We start from the raw sequence: 6000 nt of genomic DNA, 5'->3' as shown, positions 1-6000 counted from the left end.
TGATTGAGTCAAGAGCTTGGAGGAGATGACATCATATTGCATGGGAGAAACTATTTCAGTGGTCTTCTAAAACATCAACTACCATTTTCCCTGCTTCCTGACATGTGCAAAACTTTCTTTGATGTTTTATGTCACTGTTTATTTTGGCATAGAAGAACCCTCTGTCCTGCTATTCCCTTTCAAAGAACAGCAACATGCTTTTTTCTAAGGTGTGTTGGAGATGGTAGGTGTTTTGATTATGCTTGAATGTTACAGAGAATGTTTCTCTTCCTTTGCTAATAGCATCTTTCAATTTATTTTTCGTATTCCCAATTAATCTTTTCAGACCAACTTCTCCCAATTTTGATAAGTGATTAAATAGGGTATGTGAAGAGTATGCAGTGTTTTTGAAGAATAGTTTCCTCTGGGGCACTTCAGTAGGAAGAGAACTAATGAGTGTTCATGATGTATATGTTTGAAGACAGCACGGTGTATTTGTTGTAGGTGTCATTTAGTGTAAAAAAAGCTTTCATTGTGCGCAAAAAGAAAAGTGGTTTTAAATTATTGGAAAGTTTGAAATATGGAAGCCAAAGTGAAAAGGAAGCTTTCCCATTTCCTTTCATTTCTGCTGCGTTGTGTATTTTGCAGTTAGTTACCAACCTGTGCACCAGCTCTCCCATTGGATAACAGTCTTCCAGGCTTCTGCTGTTTGTACCCTGAAGCAGTGCTGCTCTTCCCAAGGGACAGGCAGAATGCAGTGAACACTGCTTCTCTCTTCTGTGCTCACTAATTGATCTCTGGCTTGCTCACTTCCAGCAAGGTCACAGAAGAGGCAGCTACAAAAACAGTCTTCTGTGGAAAATTTAAAGGGGAAGAGGAGAAGTACCTTGTACAGGATGTTATGTTTTATTTAAAAAAAAAAAATATTTTTATTTGTCATAACTTCTATTTTGCTTCTTCAGAAGTCTGAAACTGGGAAGGTGCTGATACTATGTTTGTCCATAGTAATCTGTTCCTTCAGCTTGTAGTTATGCCCCATCCTAAAAGCTGCTATTCTCTCTTTGTAATTCTACTTCTGGCTCTATTGCAACAGCGCATCAACAGTCTAATTCTAGTTCAGATCTCGTAAAGGCAAAATTATTTCTAAGAAAGTATAGTGTGATCTTCTCTAGTTTCTTTGCAGAAGATTTGTGATGCTGGCATTTAGAGGCATCCTTGTGGGTTTTTGGCAAAAAGGCTTGAAAACATATATTTTGCTTTCTCACAACTGACTGATTTATTCTGAAGCTGTATTATTTGAAAGGTGATGGAAATTTGGAGTTAAAAAGAAAAAACAACCACCCACCAAACAAACCTTAACTGTCAGTCTTCAAATGCCATGGTCTGTGTTGCTCATTAAACCCCATGCAAGTAGGGCTTACTGTCTTTGTCATTGTTACAGTAATGCCCTTTTTATAATACTCTGAATGCTAGTGGCTGTGCTCAGCAGGTAGCGTGACAATGAGCATGGCCTCTGCTCCAGGGCCACATGCTGTCTGTTACACCCTTCTGGCTGAGCCATTCTAAGGATGTTTATGTGTTGTTTTTTTGTTTTTGTTTTGAAGCTGTGTAGCATGCTGTATGTGTCCAGTCTAGCAGAACCATGTGAGAACTGTAAAAAGATGCATTAGCAAAGCTGAGGTGCTTAAATACTTGAAAATCAGAAGAGTCTGCAGGATCTGAATAAAGGAAATGGTCCAAACAGTGTGACTCCAAGAATGGGATACTGGGGGCAGAGCTAAGCTGTGGTGCATTATAAGGGATTTCATGAATGCTGTGGCAGACCGGAAAAGGGATTTGGTTGACCTGGAGAGACTTGTATGATCTGAAAATACATAGATCTGAGCAAAATTTTGTGAAGATACAGACATGTTATAGGAAGAAGATGGAGCAACAGGTAAAGGAAGGTTGACAGATGGTGAGTTTTTGTGGATTTTTGGATGGATGCAGAGGTCAATGCTGTTGTCAGAGCCTGAATACTCTGATGCTAAGAGCCATAAAATAGTTAATAAATGTTATACAACATATGCTTCCTATGAAACTTTGCTTAGAAATTTTTTTTCATTACCAGAACTTAAAAAAACAACCAACCAAACAAAAAAAAAAACCAACCAAAACCAACCCACATAAAAGGGTTTGCAGGAATTTGGTAAATCCCAGGTTTATCGTATTAAATCTGTACATTCATATTTTTCCAGGCTTTGTGCCCAATAATGGAGCAAATGAGAAAGGTGCAACTAATTTGTGCAGCACATGAGACACCAAATGTGTAATGAACGTGCAATGTAGAGTTCTAGAATTAGACAGGTTTTAGGATATAGAGGACATGTATGGGATGGGAAACTCAAATATAAATAGGTCAAGGAGCTACGGAGATATACTGGTTATGGTAACTCCTCACCTACTGAAACAGAGGCTCTAACAGCTGCGATTTGGGTTTGGAAAACAGCAGTGTAATGAAAGAAAAAGAATACTCTAAGGGACATACTTCTGAATTAATGGGAATTTGGTAGATAGTATATTCAGTCTCTGCAGGCACTACTTCTGCTGAGAATTTGTAAATCAGGTTAAATAGTTGGCTTCTCTCTTTGACATATAGTTACTGCCTGCTCCGATTTTAACACATACTTGTTTCTTCATGGAAAGTTGTCAAATCTCTATTAGCAGTAATAATTATTCTAGATCCTGATAGTTACCACTTCCAAAACATCTTGGTGTATTTATGCTTACTCTGCTCATTTAGAGTGTCAGCAGAGGTCCTGATATTTGGATGAATGCATACTTTGTGAATAGAGCATTCCTGCTTGAAGAAGTACAGCTGCTGTACACAGAGCCAGCTTGGCTAATCTGGGAAATGAGCTAGATGAGTTTCAATTAACTGAAATTTTATGAAGTGGTTTGTACTAAGATGATCTTTAATTATGTCAATGTTTCTAGATTATATTTTCTCTTGTGGACAACCACCCTAGTTTTTGTTAGGTGAAATTACGATTGTTCAGAGGGTTTGTGATACTTATTTCTGAGGTTAAATGCCTGTGGTTTATAAACTCTGTCCTGAACTTTAACTTGTACAGTCTGCCCAAAGTTTCCTGTCAGAATAAGCAATTGATAAAAGTTACTTGTCCTTAAAGAGTCTTTTTCCTAATCCTACTTTACTAACTATTACATGATTGGAAGCATTCTGGCTTGGAGCATGTCAGCAGTGGTGTTCTGTGACTGTAACCTACTCTGTACCCAGTTCATAGGGAGCAGAAAGGGACCATACATCCGAGGTTAGCCATAAATTTATCTCACAGTGTTCAGCTCAATCCTTCAGTAAGAGTCCTACAAATATGAAATTGTCAGTTCCCTTTCGTTTATTTATGGATAAAATGACTGGTTATTGCTCTGTGTGTTTGAAATTCACAGTGTCATGAAGATTTTAAAATCACTGTGAAATGGAAAGTGGAGAGCATAGATGATGCAGAAAGGGGAACATTATGTAAATTTGTTTGTCTTCTTGGCTTAAAAGATTTCTTCTTGTGGCAGCTTGTGCCTGTGTTGGACAAAGCTGCTGAAGTCACGGGGCTGCCCCTCATGGGATGCAAGGTTGCAGCTGTAGAATCAGAGCTGTTGCAGCATCTTGAAGGAATAAAATATGCATCTTCCTTAGAAAGGAGTGATGAGCAGGGTCCTATGAAGCAGCCATTCAGAAGTGTCTGTTCGTAGAGCATTGTTTATTCCTGTTGGGAACCAAATCACAGGAAGTAACATGCATTGTGTAGTTACTCTCAGTAAGCTAGTAATGGAATTATCAGCTAAAGACTTAGACATGATGTTTAGGCAGAAGCAAGTCTAATTTGATTATTGCAGCAAATCCCTTTTCTGTTCATTGCGAGTTGAAGCAAATAAGTTTGATGAACTTCTTATGCTCTTTCTGTTACAAAGATGCTGCTGGTGTTTGATGTTTTTAATCGTGTGTGAGATGCAGTACCACAATTGTCATGAACCCCTGAGCTAATGAATTGATTTGATACTGTTTGTTCTACTAGAACTCAAAGTGATTAATTGAATAAATGTTTACATTTGAATCTTTAATTTGTCTATAAATATGTATAGTAATTAGAGGAGGCAAGAAATAATCTTGAGAGTCACCTTGGGCAGAGAATAAGCATGCATGATGCATTCTGGAGAACCAGAGCTGTAATTATGGTATCTAACCTCTGCCACCAAGTGGCAGTTAGATTTCACTGCCTATCAGGGGCCCCATCTGCAGGAGCTCTGGCTGCTAATCAGCAGGCAGCATTGTCACTGTTGCAAGGGGAAGGTCATTGTGCCTAAGGGAAAGACAAAAGCACGAGTATTCTTTATGCAAAATTAGACTTGGAGTTTCAGAAGTTTTCCCAGCGCAACACAAAGAGCAGCATGAGTGTGTGACTCTGCATCTGAAGCTGACAGCTACCATTTTCTGCTTCAAACAGCTTTGGGGACCACCATTTGGTATTTTGCCCAGTGCAAAGTACAGACCCAATGTACGAGGTGATGGGGTGAAGGTGGAAGATGTTGATGTCTGACTGGTGAAATGGATAAGGACAGAACAACCTGTAAAACTGTCTCAGAGGATTAATCATTTAGCCATTTCCACTTCTCTAAAAAGTCTTATATTTATTTATGTATAATACACAGCTGTGTTTAAAATGAAGAACATAAAGTAGAAAACAAAACAGATGGAAAGAAGAGAGTGGAATTAAGGATATAATATAGGAGTTGTTATACTAACGTCTGTGTGTGTATATATACACACACACACATTTGTTATAGATCCACTATAGGTAGCAGTGGCAGAATTTGATATAATGGGTAATGTAGGTGCTGTCACTACTGTGTGTGTTCTCATAGCATGACAACACTAAAAAAAAAAAGGTTGGCTTTTGTTTTCATGTAACATCAAGAGTTGGTTAATTTCTGTGCCTCACAAAAAATAGTGCTGTAAATATTGACTTAGAGTAGCATACACTATCATACTTTTCAACAGAACAGTGAAATTGCTGATTAGATGAAGTTCCAGAATAATGTGAACAATTCTGGGACTTGTTATATATTAAAGAATTACTGACTAATATGACAGACATGATGTGTATTCTGTATTTAAACACTTCACATTAAATCAGTTAGATGTTACAGACTTATACGTGTTATGTGCCTATGTTTTAAGTTATTCTTGAATGGTATTTGGGCTAAACATGAATGCACCAGTGTGTAGGAGAAAGTTTTTGCTCATCACCAATGTATATGTTTTCTTCTGAGGGGACACAGGGAATTTCTTGGGCACATGGGACAGCTTCCTGAAGTGAGAATGAGTGTGCAGGATTACATTCAACTGGACCAGACCTGTTGTGGGGCAAGTTCATGTCTTATCCTGGGTGAGGAAATACTATTGCACAGTGCTGCTTCTTTCCACCAGAATTTCTATATGCCCTCTGTACCATACATTATTCAGATGCAATAAATAATTAGAAGACTATAAAGCTACACTTACTTTCATATATTTAAATGACTTGGTGAGCCAGAGATGGTGTTTGTCTTGTCTGTGCTTTTGCTTTCCCTTTTTCTGTAGTTTACTGAAACAGTGGGGACCACAGCCTGGCCAGTCAGGAACTGTTGAGAACCATGACCAAAATGCTAATCAGTGTTAACTGATTGTCAGGATTTTAGAAAAAAAAAGTATAATCATAATGTATATAAAAAGTATAATAATGTAACAAAGCTTAATCAATTGGCAGTTGATACTAGAAAACGGCAGTGTGTTCTGCAGATACTCGCTTCCTCTGTTAGCAACATCTTTGTGAAGTACAGCCTTTTCAAAGGGAAAAAACCTAACTTGTTTTCCTTTTGAATCGTACAAACCTCATAGTAACAAAAACCCCTCTGCCTTGAATTGTCTAGACACTTTCTAGGAATAGTATCTGTTTAGCAAATGGGTGTCTATAGCATCTGTGTTCT

The sequence above is a fragment of the Indicator indicator genome, chromosome 28 (assembly GCF_027791375.1).
Source record: "Indicator indicator isolate 239-I01 chromosome 28, UM_Iind_1.1, whole genome shotgun sequence".
NCBI classification, from domain to species: domain Eukaryota; kingdom Metazoa; phylum Chordata; class Aves; order Piciformes; family Indicatoridae; genus Indicator; species Indicator indicator.
The sequence above is the reverse complement of the archived record's forward strand: the minus strand, read 5'-3'. Positions refer to the sequence as shown.